This window comes from Myotis nattereri (assembly GCF_964212035.1).
Source record: "Myotis nattereri genome assembly, chromosome: 7".
Classification (NCBI taxonomy): Eukaryota; Metazoa; Chordata; class Mammalia; order Chiroptera; family Vespertilionidae; genus Myotis; species Myotis nattereri.
In genome coordinates, this window is record NC_138082.1 from 16,113,379 (window position 1) to 16,132,006 (window position 18,628).

General features: G+C 39.5%; 1 long non-coding RNA gene across 1 annotated transcript in view; it reads left to right on the forward strand.

The window, feature by feature from the left end:
- The first annotated feature begins 209 nt into the window (after positions 1-209).
- Positions 210-18,628, forward strand: part of LOC308522066 — a 41,789-nt gene continuing 23,370 nt past the window's right edge. The window contains exons 1-2 of the long non-coding RNA XR_013996210.1: positions 210-305; positions 3,568-3,607. This is a non-coding gene — a long non-coding RNA (uncharacterized lncRNA). The remainder of the gene's footprint in view (positions 306-3,567; positions 3,608-18,628) is intronic.

An 18,628-nucleotide genomic window follows, 5' to 3' on the forward strand; every position in this document is an offset into this window, starting at 1 on the left:
AGTCGGTCTTCGAAATCCAAAGCTGTCACATAGTCCCCTGAGAAGGGCCAGAAACTTTCCAACTAAACCTTTTTAATGTCTCCAGTAGCTGTTAAGTCCAATGTGCCTTGAGTTTTCCCCTCCGATTTAGTCTTCTGAGATGTATACATGTTTGTGTACGTTTCTCCAACTTCAGGACTGGACTCCGCCATCACAGGTGTGTGGAAAATGTCCGTGGTGCTGGGCCTTGATATTTCAAGTCAACAAATCCAAGATATGCTGGCAAAGGGAGACCTTGGTTTGGAGGTTGGAGGAGTGAGGAGCCGGTAGGTTCTGAGTGCTCGAGTTTGATCCCATTTGTTTCCGCAAATTATATTTCTTTAAGTGTGAAGTAGAGGGCTATCTAAAGCAGGCCTTATGCCTGGCTGGTGTGGTTCTGTGGTTGAGCATTGACCTATGAACCAGGAGATCACGGTTCGATTCCCAGTCAGGGCTCCATCCCCAGTAGGGGGTGTGCAGGAGTCAGCTAATTGACAATTCTCTCTCATCATTGATGTTTCTATCTCTCTCTTCCTCTCTGAAATCAATAAAAAATATATTTAAAATTTTTAAATCAGGCCTTGTATGTGGTGGAATAATTTTTATGTGCCTTCTCACAATGGTCTAGTTTTCCTAGAATGTAGAATAAAATGGATGAACTCCCACCTCATCTCATGTTACTTTCCTCCTCAAACATTGGACCCTGTCACTCTGGCCTTCTTCAGTTTAGTGGTGGTGTCTCTGCATCTCAGGACCTTAGGATATGCTGTTCTCTCTTCCTGGGCTGCCCTTCTCACCTTTTTTCCCCCTTTCCTTCAAGTCTTAGTTCAGATCGTCTCCTCAGAGAGGCCTTCCCTCTCACACTACCTAACGTATATTCTATTCCCTCCATTCCACAGTGCAACATTTCGTTTGGTGGACTAATGGCATTTATAAGAATTTGAATTGTTTAGCTACTTGATTGTCATGCATTTCACTTATTATGGTGTAAATTCCAGGAGGCAGCATTCATGGCTATCTTGTCTACTCTTGTAGTTATCTAAGTTAAGCACAGTATCTGACATATAGTATGCTCAGTAAATATCTGTTGCGTAAGTGTGTGAAAAAAACTCATTTTAGGTGATTTTTTTTTACTATACCAAGTTTTTATTGAGGTAAGTATCTTAGATGTTTTCCAGTCTGGGACACTGTTATAATTCTTTAAATAAAAATAAAGAGAAGCATTTATTAGAGTTTTAGAGAAAGGAAGGATGAGAGTTGCTCTTATTTCCTCTTTCTAACCCTGAATTAGTTATCTATTGCTTTATAACAAATTGCTTCAAAACTTAGCCTAAAGCACCAATAACATCTATTAGCTTATATACTTTCTATGGATCAGGAACTCAGAACCAGCTTACATGAGTGGTTCTGGCTCAGAGACTCATGAGGTTATAATCAAAATATTGGCCACAGTCATCTGTAGAGTTGACTGTGGCTGGAGGATCCAATTCCAGGGTGGTCCAGTTACATGGCCACCTTATAGGGACTGGATATTGACAAGAGGGCTCAGTTCTTTGCCATATGGGTCTCTCTGAATGACTGCTTGAGTGTCCACAATATGACAGCCAGGTTCTCCAAGAGCCAGTGAACCAAGAGAGCACACTGAAGCTGCAATGTCTACTATGACCTAGCTTCAGGAGTCACACATCTTTATTCTCAATGTGCTGTCTGTTACTCTTCAGCCCTATTCAATGTGAGAGGGGATACAGGATGTCAATATCAGAAGGCAAGAGTCATTAGAGGTCATGTTGCAGGCTCGCTTCCACAGATCCCTACATGATTGTGTCCTTTGATTTCTGAGGTTTTTCATCCCTGTTTCTCTTCCTCATTCAGCCAATAGCAATATCAACCCTCTAATAAGGAGATATTTCAGGACACAGAGACCTATAGTAGAGATCTGCATTCAAGAAAACAGTATGTGCTTACTAGTATCAATTTTCACATGCACAGAGATATCCTCAGGCCAATCATTATGCCTGCTTAAGTAACAAACACCTAGAAAGTTCTCAACAAATAGAATTTTTTTGAACAAGAGAATGAAAAAAATAAACAAAGGGATTGACTTTTCTCCCTCATGCACCTGAGGGCTGGTTTTGTGCTGTGATTTACATATACAATTGCCAGACATCAGAAATACACATCAATTTTAATCAAAAAGAATTAAATGGGCCATTACCTTTTAATTTTCATAGTCTGGGTAGATGCCTATCAGACTTGAATCCCATTCAACACAAACCAGACAGTTCTTTCACTTTCACTCATGGGCAGTTTTATCCCTTTCTTCTTTGTTTTTTCTTAAAAAGTATTTACATTTGGTGAGTTTGATTCAACCATTAAATTTAATGCCTAACACTCAGCATGGGTATTTTTAATTCTATACCTACTGCCTTAGTCATAATCCATCTCTAAAACTATTCTGTAAATGTTATCCCTCTGGCCTCAACTACTATCATTACATTTATATCCTACTTGTAAAATGCTTTTGGAATTTTAAAAGTATCCACACTCCAATAACCTACCCAACTTATCTTTCCTTCAAAGGTTCAGAAACTGTATGATCCAACTGTAGCAGTGAAGCATCGAGTTACATTTTATACCATAAGAATGCCATTCATTATAATTCTCATTAAGTGATTTGGTGGCTAGACTTTGCTAAAGAGATTTTTCTAGAGCACTGCCAGAAAATCAAAACTAGGAGCCCTCATCCAGTGCTTGTGGAGTATACAGTTATGGGCTAACTACGTTGTAGATCAATTAACAGTATCTAGTGCAGTTAAAATTGTATATATCCTATGGCCCAGTAATAACAGTGCTCAGTGTAGAGATGCTCAACCACTTGGGCCTGAAACTGTACACTGCAGTGTTGTTATATAAAAAAAAAATTGGAAAGCATAAAAGGTAAAAACAAAAGCAGATGACAGCACAAGGCATTAAAAATATAAAATATTGATATAATTCATGCAATGAAATATTCCACTGAAGCAAAAGTGAATAAAATAGTACACATATCAACACAGGTGAGTTTCACAAGCACTGTATTGAAGGATAAAAAGCAAGTTGTTCAAGCATCCATAGTGCATGATTCCATTTGTATTGCTTAAAACATGCAAACCAATATTATATGTTATTTATGGCCTAAACAGAATGAAAATACAACACTATCAATAAAAATGACAAACCTCAAATTTAATATAGAAATTTTCTTTGTAAGAGGGAGGGAGAGTCAATGGGACCTGGGGTTGGTAGATAGAGGCATTTAATTGTAGTTTTAATGTTTTATTCCTTGTGCCTGATGGTAGGTATATGGTTTTTACTTTATACCTTTACTTTATACTTTTACTTTGCAGGGTATTTCATAATTTAAAAAATCCAAAGTGGGGACATCATCTGAGAACTATAAGTTGGTGGCTTGATGATGAGAATTGGAATAGGGTTACAACAATGCCTAACATATGTGCAAACAACATTTATGCAATAATTCTCACTGGAGTGTCCACATTTTTTATACAGACTTCTGCTACATCCAACATTGACTTCATCTTTTATCCAGGTAATTATTCTGTGTGAAATCAGATGTAGCCCTCTCTCATTTTCATCTGTAAAAGTGAGTTGGTTGCATTAGGTCATTTTTGACCTAAAATGTATTATTTGGCTGTAATATTTGAGTAAGGTCTAAAATTTTGGGTATTAAAAATAAAGAGCCTCAAAAATAATCCAGGTTACAAAAGGAAGAATTAGCCTCTCAAGAATTTCTCAACTACTTCCCCCACATATTTTAAATAATGTTTAAAATATAAACATTCACCCAGCCAGCATGGCTCAGTGGTTGAGTGTTGACCTATGAACCAGGAGGTCACAGTTTGATTCCCAGTTAGGGCACATGCCTGAGTTGCAGGTTCAATCTCCAGTGTGGGGTGTGCAGGAGGAAGCTAATTAGTGATTCTCTCTCATCATTAATATTTCTATCTCTCTTTCCCTCTCCCTCTCTGAAATCAATAAAAATATATATTTTATAAAATATATAAACATTCAATGAATATTGTTCTCCTGCTCTTTCTATTTGCCTTTCTAGTGTTGCAAAGCTGGTTAGAAAAAGGAAGGAAGAAAGAGATGAAGGAAGGGACACTCTGAGGGTGGCAAACTTCCTCCCACACTTCTGTATATGATATAGTTGCTATACTTTTATCACTAGGCAAGTGCCTAGAAATTTGCAGATTAAATTTGTATAAGTGCTTTGGGGTTTCCCTCATATAGTCTCTGAGCATTCTATCCTTAGTTGGTGAAATACAGGTCTTGATGCTTGGCATTGGCTATCCTGGAATGTCTGTACTACTATAAATTCCAGTAATTATATCTATACTAGAGGCCCAGTGCACAAAATTTGTGCAGGGGTGGGGGTGGGGATCCCTCAGCCCGGCCTGCAACAACAAGTGTTCCGCGTCTGGCCTGGCCAGAGGCCCTTTGCAGTTGGGGTGGAACGCTTGCCTCATTGCCATGGCAAAGAAGCAAGCATTGCACCAGGCCACTCACGCTGCCCACTCTCAGCGCCCCCCCCCCCCCTTGGATTGGGGGACTATGGCAGGGCTGAGAGGACTGTGAGCTGCCATCTTTGTGGCAGAGTGATGGTCAATTTGCATATCCCCTCTTTATTAGATAGGATATCTTTAATCTTTAGAAAATGACACCCCAATGTTCACAGAATGAAATTTCCGTCCTCCCAGCTGTCAGAAATACAGAAAAAAAATCTTATGGAATAAGGAAAAACAAACTCCAGATGCAAGGACATAGTTGTTCCAAGTTTCATTAAAGCATGGGTTCTCAACCTGGGCTGCACATTGAAATCTAGGGGAGTTGTTAAAAAACAAACAAACCAAAAACCCCAAACACTGATGCCTGGTCTCATTTCCAGAGATCCTGGTTTGTGTAGTATGGATGCAGACTGGACATCAAAAAATCAAAGACTCTTTTAGATTATTCCAATGTACAGTAAAGTTTTGAAACACACATTAAATTATTAATATTTTTATAAATTATTTAAAAATGTGATTGAAAACTTATTGACTCCCGTTGAGTTGGTTTATGCAGATTAAAGGTAACTCGTTAAAGGTCAGTGCTCTCCAAAGCCAGGCCCAATGCAGACAGAAATGGGAGCCTCCAGGCAGAGTGTGAGGGAGGAGAAGTAACATTCCTTCCTTCCTCTGTGTGAGAGAAGCAGAAACCTATTACCAGTATTCCTGGGTGTTAAGCATTTGTGAAATGGTATCATATGTACTTAGCAGTGCTTTGGACATAGTGAGATTTAATACATATTCACTGAATAGATTAATGAAAAAATGAATAAAAGAAGGAAATGTTGAATAAGAGGAATACTCAGTGATATAATCACACTCCCGAGAACTAAACATCACCTATCAATTCTATTCCACTTCAGAAATAAAGAAGTTGAAAGCCCCATATCCCTGTTCTCCGTATTCCCCTGGCATTGTAGAAAAGCACTATATCTTTGTAATGCTGATTCTCCCTAGTCCTAATGGAAATGAATATTGCCTCTCATCTCAGCTCTGGTTTGAGTTCACCCATCATTTAATCCCTCTCAGAAAGCTGAAAAAGGGAAATTCTTGCTTCACAGCTGTCCTGAGATCAAGATGTTCCCCAAATAAAATTAAACACTGAACATTCAAGACATTTCAAGATGAGATATGCTTCTTTTTAAAAAATTTTCTCGGCAGTACCTTAAGTGTTAAAAAGAACATTTGCTGAGTGATGGTTTGGGGCTATATTTCCTTACCTACTAGGGAAGCTGGTTCCATGTCCCACTCCCCCTTGCTGTGTCTCTGCCCTCTGCCCTGAGCAGCGGTGAGCTTGTTCACAGAGGATGCGTGTTCGCTTTGAGACAGCGTTTAGCTCCCCTACATCAATTCTGTTAAAGGGGCTTCATCTCAGGATGATATTTACACCACTTCAGGTTCAGCGAAGTCCTCCTCAGCCGTCCCAAGGGAGGCAGGAACACACTGAAGAGCCTGCTTCCCTTATCTCTCTGCTAAATCAATACTGCACTTGACTGCTTCCCACTTGACTCATTATTTGCAGTGTTAGAAAAAAACCTCAGCCCACATTGAAGGGAAGTGGACCAAAAATGAAGTTCCTAAGTGTGTCAGACTAACAAGAACAGGGCGGGGAAAAAGCCAGGAAATAATTTTGGTTGATACTTTTCGCCTTTTATGTGAGTTTTGTTGTCATGATCCAACGTTTCTGTTTCTTTTGGGTCCCCAATACAGAAGGGAAGGAAGGCCCAAGAAGTGTTTGTTTTCTTTTACTTTGAAAACTAGAATTACTGCCACTCATTTACTTTAGGAAAAGTCTTATTTTATGTTAAACAAAAGTAAAAATGTTAACATGAAAACAGGCAAAAGAGTCAATGACATAACTCCTTGGGTTAATTCATTTTTTTTTTTGAAGTTCATTTTTTTCTGTTTATAAAACTACACCTGCTTCTTGTAAAATGATGCAGAACTCTATAATATAGAAAAGGTAAATTTTCCATAATTCCTAGCAAAAATAGTTTAGCATGTATTTTCAAGGGTTTTCTATATATAATCTAACATATATAATCATAATGTAATAATAATAATTGCATTTTTTTTATAAAAACAGGTTGTATTTTACATCTGCAACTTTCTTTGTCTTAGTTCACAGTATATACACTGGAGTATGTTGTATTGCCAATTCTGGGTCACTTAATACAAAAAAAAAAAGTGTTAAGTTTTCATGTTTCAATTGAATCAAAACCTTACCCTCAGGCTCCTGCCTGAGAAGGGATTTTGTTATCAGAATTGTTTATTTGCATTTATAGAAATAAAAGCCTAGTTTCATCTGGAAAGGCAGCACAAGCATTTACTGAACATGAATCATATGCTACATACAAGGGTGACATGAAAATGAATAAATTGTGTTTCCGCCCACAATCAAGTGCAGGTGACAGACAGGAGTAACGACAGACTAAAGTCATTAAGTTTAGGTTCCACAACAGTGGTCTAAGTCAGTGGTCAGAAAACTCATTAGTCAATAGAGCCAAATATCAATAGTACAATGATTGAAATTTCTTTTGAGAGCCAAGTTTTTTAAACTTAAACTATATAGGTAGGTACATTGTTATTAACTTAATTAGGGTACTCCTAAGGCTTAGGAAGAGCCACGCTTAAGGGGCCAAAGAGCCGCATGTGGCTTGCGAGCCGCAGTTTGCCGGCCACAGGTCTAAGTGAACCTTATTAGTAGAATACAGAAGAGAGAGAGACACATTTTGACTGAGGGGAATGGATGAAACATTGAGAAGGAAGTGCATTGTACATTAGACCTCAAGCATAGGGTTGGATTTGGACAAGTAGATAAGGACAAGGCCTGGCAGGGAACAGTATGAACTAAAGAACAGGCACATTCAAGGAAGTGTGAGAGTAGAGTAGCGTGTAACAAGCATGTCAAACTTATTTAAATGAGCCATGTGACCTGTGGGCCGTGAGTTTGACATGCTTGGTAGAGGACGGGATAGAACTTAAAGCTGCAAAGGTATCTCCAGGCTAGATCATAGCGGTCCTTAAATGGAACTGGTGTTGGGTGTGAACAGTCAAATTGATGATTTCTGATCCAGTGGTTGTCTACATCTTTTGCACTCAGCAATGTTATAGAACGTTCCTGGTTTGTAAATATCTTACACACACATACACACACCAAGCTCTTTTGGACTAAGAGTTCATTTCTTATTCACCTGTATTGCCCCAGTGCCTAAAAAGAATTGTCATACCCTAGATGGTTTGGCTCAGTGGACAGAGCATTGGCCTGCAGACTGAAGGGTCCTGAGTTCGATTCTGGTTAAGGGCACATGCCCAGGTTGTGGGCTCAATCTCCAGTAGGGGGCATGCAGCAGGCAGCCAATCAATGATTCTCATCATTATTGTTTCTAGTTCTCTCTCTCCCTCTCCTTTCCTCTCTGAAATCAATAAAAATATATTTAAAAAAAGAATTGTCATATTAAGCACTTAATAATTGTTACATTGGTTTTTAAAAGTCATTTACTGACTAACTACTATGAGCCAAATTCTCACACATGCTATTTCAGTAACTCTTGTAAGATAGATATTATTATTCTCCTTTAAGAAATGAGATGTTGCTCAGAGAAGTTAAGCCTTTTGCTTGGAGTCACACAGCTAAAGAGCTGCAGTTCAAACTGAGATCTGGCAGACAGCCAAGCTCTGTATTTCCTTTATGTCCTGCTCCACATTATTTCCTAATAGACATTCCTGTGCTTAGAGTGAATTTCTGAGTTATGAGAGTACATTTATGTTAGGATATAGCTATACGGAAACATTATTTGTTGTTAACTTGAAGCTTCAAACTTAACTCCGTATCCAGTATGTTTATTTACTCAATCTTGCCACCTCCTTCTGCACAGTTAGCCTTCTCTAGTTTGTCCAGCTGATATCTTCTGTTTCTTTTTCTTAAAACATATTTTTATTGATTTCAGAGAGGAAGGGAGAGGGAGAGAGAGAGAGAAATATCAATGATGAGAGAGAATTATTGCTAGGCTGCCTCCTGCACGCCCCCTACTGGGGATTGAGCCTGCAACTTGGGTATGTGCCCAGTGGAAATGGAAAGTTCATACTAGTAGGTCAGCGTTCAACCACTGAACCATGCTGACTGGTTCGTGCTTGCTTTTTCTTTAACACTTCCACATGCCACCTCTAACAGCTTCCGTGTGCCAGGAAGTGCTGTGATTCAGTGTGGGGGATATTTTGCAGATTTAAAGAAATGTGATGGAAGTCCCTTCATTAGTTGCTTACTTTTAATGCTCTCAGACCCCAGCGTCTTTAGAAAAAGAGATTGTGTTTCTCGTGTGTTGTTTTTTGTGTGTTTTGTTTTGGTTTTGGTAATGAATAATTAGATATAATGTAATTCAATCTCAGGAAATTTTGGTGAACAAAAGACCCATCATGGACTTGAGGCAAGCCCTGTGCTTAAAATATGGTGTGGCGTGCACTAGAAAGGGTTACCAGTTGCCTGCTTCCTGCTACTCATAATGAAAATGTTCATTCTATTTTCTTACCTATAAAATTATAAAGTACTTTATGCATATAAAAATACACGGATTCATAATAAACTATACACATACTGGTGCATCTCGCTTTATACATTTAGCATCGTTTTGAGATTTATCCATATTGATACATTGCTCTAATTCATTCATTTTTCATGACTGTATAATATTCCACGATAATTTACTTACCTTTTTTCCTGTTGATGCTGAAATGAGCATCACTGTGTGTGTGTTCCTGTGCACCAGCATGCGTTTCTTTAAGGTATACAGATGGACTTGCTGGTCCATAGGGTTCAGGCATCTTCAACTTCGCTAGAGATTGCTGTGGGTTGGCCTCCAGCAATGGACCTCGGTTGTATATTTCTGTCATGTCTGAGAGTTCCCAATGCTACAGGTCTTCACCAAATCTTGGAAAAGTCAGGTTTTAAAAATACCTGCCAATCGGAATAGGTATAAGATAATATCCTTTAATTTTAACTTGTATTTCAACTGTTAATGATGATGAGCATTGCTAGTAATATGCTGATTGGCAATTCAATTTACCTTTTATAAATTGCCTCTATGCAGCCTATGCCCATTTTATAACTAGGTAGTTTTTTTTGGTGTGTATTTCTCTTATTCATTTGTAGGAACTCTTTATCTATTCTGAATATAAACCATTTTTATATGCTTTGTAAATATTTTCTCAGTCTGTAATGTATTTTTATATTCATGTGTTGTATACAGCATTTTAATTTTAAAGTTTTCAAATTTATTAATCTTTTGTGCTTTTTATTTAAGAAATCATTTTTAAGAAATCTTTTACAAATCCAATATTTTACCCATATTTTCTTTCATAGTTCTATATCTTTAAGTATGATGTAAAATAGAGATAATTTTTTAACATATAAATAATAAAATGTCTTGAGACTAGGCATTGAACAGTCCATTTTCCCCTCTACTGATTTGTAAGAACATTTCCAAGAAATTACAAGTGTCCATATATCTGAGAATCTGTTTTTGGTATCTCTACTCTGCTCCTATGGTATATTTCTGTCTGCCTGTGCTAAATCTAAAAGGGCAATCACTATAGTTCTATAATAATCAACCTATACAGAAGGATGATTTTCCCAGTGATTCTATCTTGGAGAAATATCATATTCAAGTGTGTCAATGGTTATGGTTAAAATACATTTAGTACTAAATGTCTGATTCATGAAAGAGACCAAATACATTCTTATTCCCTGCAGTTCCCTCATTTTTATATTGTAGAAGGAAATTAGACTCTTGGCTAAAATATCTCTTTAAATTCAAACTCTGCAAAGAGTGCTTAGCATGCTTGAAGGTCACTGCTGATGAATAACTTGGAATCAGGCTATTAATATTCACAGAACATGCCTGTGCTAAGTGACATGATTGTAAAATATTCTAGAAGCCAGCCTTGTAGTGCTTTCTCGTAGTATTAAGTGTTTCCAATAAAATCCCACTAAAGAATGGAGATTAGTGTCCCTAGTAACAACTTTGTATATTTCATCTCACTATAATTTTATTAAAAAATGAATCTACTGTACATGAAGCCATCTGTCTTTGAGAATTGATTACATGTTCCTTAATATTTTTCCTTTTTTTGCTAGTTACTTAGAAGTTTTACACCTATTTTAGATAATTTTACATTAAGGATACTTGCAAATATATTTCACTATGAATTTGAATAGTTAAGTAGTTTCTACTGGCTTTCCCTTGAGAAAGCGAACACTTAAGTACACACTTACCTTCTCCTTCTCAACTCCTAGAGTTTATTGATGTTACCTGAAATTTTAGGTCCAGATCATTATGTTTTTCGTTATGCATCATTTTCTCAAAACAAATTTTAACATTACTAATACTTATTTACATAATTTTCAGATTTATTTTAAATTTTGTATATTCCTCTTCCTCAGGTTCTTCATTCTAGTGTAGATGGTTCACATCCTTAAATGAAAATTTCTAGCAGCGTTACCTAACCGTACAGCTTTTACGTGTGGGTTGTAGGAAGTTCCTGGATCCCCATTCAGTGCGGACTCCTTATCAACCTGGAGACTCGGACAAGAGTGGAATCTTCCCACAGCCATTGCTCCATGTCATCCTCTGATTGAGCGGATTTTAGTGTGAATGGGAGGGCCAAGGAAGAATTCATTATTCTTTTGGTTTGGCTTCCTCTGTGCTGTGATTGACAGTGGTAATGTTGCTTCATTTTATTTATTTATTTATTTTTTAGTTGCTATATTTCCTGCAGAATGTCATGTTTTTTTATGGGACTTAAACTTTGCTCACAGGTAGTAAGGGTCATTCATGTATTCAGGAAATAGCTCAAGTGCTTTTTTTTTTTTTTTTTTAATGAGACATTTTTTTTTTAAAATATATTTTATTGATTTTTCACAGAGAGGAAGGGAGAGAGATAGAGAGTTAGAAACATCGATGAGAGAGAAACATCGATCAGCTGCCTCCTGCACATCTCCCACTGGGGATATGCCCGCAACCCAGGCACACGCCCCTGACCAGAATCCAACCTGGGACCCGCCAGTCCGCAGGCCGACGCTCTATCCACTGAGCCAAACCGGTTTCGGCAGCTCAAGTGCTTTTGAGATATGGGCAAAACTGTTGTCAAACGGGATTGGGAGTATCAGAACTTGGATAGACCTGGCAGTAGTGCTTAATAAATCTTTGTTGAATAAATAACGCATGTGTTCAAATTAGAGTAGGGGCAGCGGGTTAACCTGTCCTGGGGTTTCCTACATTATCTGAGCAAATACTACCTCGTGAGAAATGCCTCAGTTTATCTTTGCTCCTCCTTGTTGACAGGTTTCTGGTTATGAATTCTTAGTATTTTCTTAACGAATTTCATAGTGATTTCATATCCAACAGTTGCAGGATTTTTAAAAATTGAAATACAACTTTCAGTTTATTTAGTAAAATATTGCTAATCAATATAGATAACTTGTAATAAGAATTAATATGCACCCACAACCACTTTAGTATTTTTAATACACCCAAGAAAATGGTTTTGATAACTAAATTTAATGACAAATGTTTGTAAAGATGTGAAGGTCTCTTTGAAGGCATTGATATTTAATGTGTAACATGGGACTCTTTCCAGTTGGAACTTTTGAGGCAGTGCAAAGCTCTCTTTCAAATTCAGCACTATCACATGTAATTGAATACTGTTGTAGAATAAAATGGGCTTAAACTGGTATATGTGTAATTAGTTCTATACTGCATTTTGTTGATTTTGTGAGCAATTCAAAGCAAAAGAGACAAAGCTTCACCTACAGTATTAAAATGAACACCAGCAGAATATTTCTGAACACCTTTTTTTTTTTTTAAAAATGTTTTTATTGATTTCAGTCAGAGAGGAAGGGAGAGGGAGAGATAGAAACATCAATGATGAGAGAGAATCATTGACCGGCTGCCTCCTGCATGCTCCACATTGGGAATCAAGCCCACAACCCGGGCATGCACCCCAGTGAGGAATTGAACCATAACCTCCTGGTTCATAGGTTCAAAGTTCAACCACTGAGCCATGCAGTCTGGGCCTGAACACCCTTTTCCGAATCTGTGTTTACTGTTTTCAGAGAGTATGTGAACAATATCCATTTCTTCTAAGCAGCTCAGAATAAAATGAAGGGAACAGTCCAAGAAATGGTGCAGGGAAATGCTCATAGCCACAAGACACCTGGAATCAGGGAGACTTCCCCACTAGCAATCTCGGTGGCTCAAAAATGCAGCGCTTTGTTTTTTTAGTATTCTTCAGCGTGGAGCCTGTTAGAATATAAACTTTCTTTCTCTTCCTTAAGACATGGTAGTTTAAAAGTACAGTAAATGGGCTGCCACAGAGGATGGGGATTTTTATAAAAGTACCTCTCTGTCCTGACTCATCCCAGTGTACTGTCTCTTGGAGGCCGTCACCCATTTAATTTCATCAGTTTAACAAATGCAATGGTGCTGTAATTGTACAATCCGCAACATTCTGTACTTGTCCTGGAAAGTTTGAGTTATCAGCCCAGTTTTTTTTCTCTCTTCTTTGTCATAACTGTTGCTCAGACACATCTTAAATGGCAAGAACTACTCATCATTGACAGGAAGGAGTGTCTTAGGTGTGCGTGGCACAGCACTAGACTACAGGTTCCGACTTGGACTTGACACCCACTGCCTAGCCACCCTGCTAGAATCCTGAGGGATGCTCCAGGCGTCCGCATAACTTATTAGTCTCTGGGGCTTTGACTCTGAATCCCTGCCTCTAGGTCTTCACCTTATTTTGTCAGATCAATGTGAGTTTTGATGGCTCTTTTTACTTTTTTGTCTCAAGGTCCAGCTAGATTTGATGCTGGTGTAGAGAATCAGCATCTATTTCCCTTTTGCGAAGGTCTGGATGAGATTTTGAAGCTTAACTTCATTAATGTATTTATAAAGAGAGCCGATCTTAAGTACATCAAGACAAAGAGGTGGCCTCTGTGATGTTACAGAGGGTCTGCTGGACCGGGTGTCCCCCTGGACGCTCATGGCCTGGGGCGCTTTAGCCTGGGGAGGCGGCTCAGGGATGAGGCAGGATGTGCTTTGCGAGTGAGAAAGTGCCAGGCCTTCAAATGAGAGCAAAGGGACTTGGGGACTAAAATAAAACCAAACCAAATGGTGGAAACATGCCCCGCTCCTTCATTTGTCTGATTAGAGTCAACAGGTGGCACCGTGTAGAACATTTGCTCCCGTCCCAAATGCCATTCAAGCAGCAGTGGCACTTTCCCTAGGCCTGGCTCCAGGGCGACAGGGGATGGACTGAGGGTGGATTTGGTTTCTGCCTGGAGTCACTGTGACTCAGGGGCAGACTGCAGTCACTGCAAAGGCCTGCGGGTAGCAGTGTTCTCCAGGGCACAAGTCTACCTGGAGGAGGTTCGTCAGCCCCGAGGACCAGTCATCTGCCCAACCCCAGCTCCCGCCCTCTCGTACTCTGCTTTATTACCTTTTGTCTGTTCAGAAAGGCAGACTGCCACGTGCAGTACCTCCTGTGGATGTGTCTGGAGTCTTGGGACCTTGACTACCCTACGTTCTCCTATAGTGACCCCAGCCTTACCTGCATCACACCTATCTACTTAGTTGCAGAACCAGAGTTCTTCACCAAACTTGGGTGGTTGTTTAGCAGATTTGATGGTCTGTGAACATGAATGGAAAACAAACGCACATTGATTTTCACTCAGTTCTAACTGGAATTAAGCATTTCCCCCATTTACTAATATAGGCAACAAACGCAGTTGTCATTGTACTACCTAAGGCTTCTTACTGATACCTCACCCATGTTTTTATACCACATGAGAACAGTTATTTCTTTTCATCAGAGGTATCAGATACTTCACTAGACTTTGTTTATTAGATGTGCTAATAAAGAAAAGCACAGATACTACACACATTTAAAACCACTTTGATGTCTACATTTCAATACAGTTGCTTTCCTTTGTAATCTACATATTAAAGTTGTTTACGTATTTAAAACAAAATCCTATGCGCTTTATATATTAAAGCATTATTCTGATAAGGGATCCACAGCCCTCAGCAGCCTGTGAAAGGTGTCCATGACGCCAGAAAGGTTCAGTACCCTCACGGTAGAAGGTAAGGTTAAGATTGAATTCTGTTGACATCTACTTTACAGCATACATTTGGTGGGAGAATTTCTACAGAGCAGTAGAAAACAATTCAAGTTCACTCTGAATGCTCCAGTTCCCCTTTCAGGAGTTCATAACAGAATAGAATGGCTCATGAGTTGTACAGAGTGTTTTCTTCTATTATTTGTACAAACTGCCAGTGAAACAGTCTTTGATTTCTTGGGCTACTTGCTCACAGTGCAGTGATAGTTAAGCTAATTTCTAATATGGCTCATCTCATTGTACATCCATGCAATAGTCTCTTTCAATTTCAAATTGAGCTTCAGGGAAGATTAAATACTTAGGTATTCCAGTTTGTATGAAATCTCCAGATCCACACAAATTAGACTTCCTCCGTCTAAATGACCCTAATCATTCTAATTTAACTAGATGGGGCTGCTTTCCCTTAGACAGAGCTCGTCATGTTGAATCTCCCCCATGGAGATGAATAGCATGCCCAATGGGTAATAAGTATTCCAGATGTTGCCTTGCCACTTTCCAGCCAAGTTATTAATGAAGTCCGTTGCTTCTTGACTTTAAAAAAAAATCTTCTAATATTGCTGAGAATATAAACTTTCTTTCTCTTCCTTAAGACATGGTAGTTTAAAAGTACAGTAAATGGGCTGCCACAGAGGATGGGGATTTTTATAAAAGTACCTCTCTGTCCTGACTCATCATGGAGTCGTTAGGCAATTTGAGGCTGGGTGGGGCTGAAGATGGGATGGGAGAGAGTTCAGGAAGACATGGAGAAGACTGTGACAGAGCTTTGTGTTTGAGGGGTGTGTATGTGTGTATCTGTGTGTGTGTGTCTGTGTGTGTATATCTGTGTGTGTGTGTCTGTGTCCTGTGTGTGTTGGAGGGGATTGAACACCAAAAGAGCCATTTTCTTTACTCTAAGCTGGAACTAATAAACATGGGAATAGCTACCATGCAGCCCCTTGATTAAAATAGATTTGCCCTAGCTGGAGTGTGGCAGGAAGTCTGAAGGCCCCTCAATTCACCTTCTATCCATACCTTTGCCCTACCCTGTGGTAGCCAGGGTGGCCTCTCAGCAGTGACCACATCACTGAGATTCTTGGGTGTGATTTTGTGTATCTGTCCTCAAGGCATGGAAGGGAAGGTGTGCTGCTGAAGTGCAGAGAGAAAGCTCGAGGGGGACAGGAGCCTGGAGAGAGAGAGCCCAAAAGATACAAGGCCCCATTCCAGGATACTCTTCTAGATAAAGATATGCCTTTCCAGGCTTACTGGAAAAAGCTTCCTTTTCTTAGAAACAAAATAGACATTCAGAACTGGGAAAAACCTCATAATAATGGTAATTATAAACATTTTCCAGTGTGATGAATTCACAAGTCTCTTTCAAAATCCTTTGGGCTTGGTGAATTTTTCTTCCATAAAAACAAAACCACAACACTTTGGGCTTCCTTTTGTCTTGCCCTCTCTCCTTTTAAGCATAAAAGTATGGCTTAATATTACTCTTGAGAAAGAAAAGAGAGCTAAATAATTGGTAAAGTGAATGAAGTCTGAGTCTTCAGCAAAGTCTCAACTCACACCATAATACACATTGGAATAATCTTTTATATGCAGTCCTGCACGTCCCTCATCTCCAGGGATTCTGACTCTAGTTAACAATAACTTGACATCCAGTTTAAACTGTTTTAAACTTTGACGTGGAAGAAATTGATGACCATTAACACCATGTTTGGAAGTTCATACTTGCAGCATTTCCAATATGTTTGAATGCTTATGTGGAATTTTCTTTTTAAATGTAGATGCCATTTCCTCAAACATCAACAGAAAAATGCTTTTCTGGGGGCAAGTGTTTTGTTTTTTTTGCCATCATTGTTATTAATTTTTCAAGCTCATTAACAATTGAAATTATTAAACTGAGCTCTACTGACATCTGCTGGACAAAACCTGTTTTTCATTATATTACCAACTCAGTAATGTTTAGGTTTTGCTAATTTGATGATTACTGTTAATTAAACCAATCAGAGTTGTACTAAATAGAAAAGAGAACCAAGCTAAACATAAGATCATGAATCAGCATGCATACACCTGAGTAAAGGTTTCTGTGTCCATTGCTCTCGCTGGAAGAACCATTTTGCGGTTTGGTGGTTTAACATATTTTCTGAGTGCTCTCTAGGTATTAGACACTGTACATACACAGTGGGTCAGTACTTGGACAGGGCCACTTCTTACAAGGAGCAGAAGGTGTGGTGGGGAAGACATATGTCTGAACAGATTATTTCAGGAAGTATTCTCTCCATAGAGCCTCCTCTCTCAGCAGCAAGTCGGGCTGTACTCGTCGTGGAGGGAATAAAGCAGAGCAGTATCATGTTATCCATTAGGCCAGTGGTTCTCAACCTTCCTAATGCCGCGACCCTTTAATACAGTTCCTCATGTTGTGGTGACCCCCAATTTCATTGTTACAAATTGAACATAATTAAAGCATAGTGATTAATCACAAAAACAATACGTAATTATATATGTGATTTCCAATGGTCTTAGGTGACCCCTGTGAAAGGGTCGTTTGACCCCCAAAGGGGTCGCGACCCACAGGTTGAGAACTGCTGCATTAGGCGATGATTAGTTTTACTTTGTACTAGGAATTTTTCATGGGCCTAAAAATACGTGTGTATGTGTTCCAAAATGTAGCAAGAAAACAACAACTTGTAAATTAAATATCTGTGGGAGCACAGCTCCTCGACTGCTGGGTATTAGATGAAGACATGAGAGGTTGTAGGCATATACAGGAGAGACTTTATTGTAGACCAAGTAGCCATTGCTACTACAGGAGCCACCAGACAAAGTAGTTCTTCAAAAGCCCCACAAAAGCAGCCACGCAAAAGCAGCCGTGCACTGACTGGTCAGTGACAACTTATATACACGCTCAAACAAAAGAGGCCTCGTGCCAGTTAGTGACGCTCGTGCTACATTAACCTAAGCAGTTTACATAAGGGTGCGCTTGCACAGTATGTATATTGCTACTATTGAGTCATTGCCCTCTCACCCGTGTAGGACAAAGGGGCCTTTCACCTAATAATACTGCCTGCATGCACGAGTATGGCAAATTGGCCTTGATCATCCGGCGTACTCTGGTTAGGGTTCCCACAATGTCTACAGACCATCTGATGTTAACCTCACCATTTTTTTCTCTTCTGAATTGGGTATGATTTTTAATGAACATGATCAGGAGTTGAGAGACTTGGGGTATCAGAAACATGCCTTCAATATGCTTAACAACCCCTTGGACCACCACAGAGATGTGCCAGACAAGAAATGCAGCTCGTAAAGACAAGGCATACCCTACGGATCTGCCAGTCGCTAGTGTTGTTATTTGTTTCTACGACGAAGCCTTGTCTGCTTTGCTGCGGACTGTGCACGGCATCCTGGACCGCATACCAGCCTGGCTTCTCCATGAAATCCTCCTCATGGACGACAACAGGGACTTCTGTGATTTGAAAGGAGAACTAGATGAATTTGTCCAAAAACACCTCCCTGGAAAAATTAAATTAATAAGAAATACAAAGCATGAGGGATTGATTTGAGGAAGAACGACAGGAGCAGCCCATGGAGCAGGAGACGCTCTGGTGCTCCTGGACAGCCACCGTGAAGTGAGTGTGACGTGGCTGCAGCCCTCGCTGGCTGCCCTCCGGGAGGACCACGGACGGTCCTGTGCCTGGTGATCGATCTCATCTGTGGACTCGCTGGCCTACAGCTCGTCCCCTGTGGTGCCTGGAGGGTTCAACTGGGGACTGCACTTCAAATGGGATCTTGTTCCCCTTTCTGAGCTCCGAGGGCCAGAAGGAGCTACGCACCAGTCACGTCTCCTACA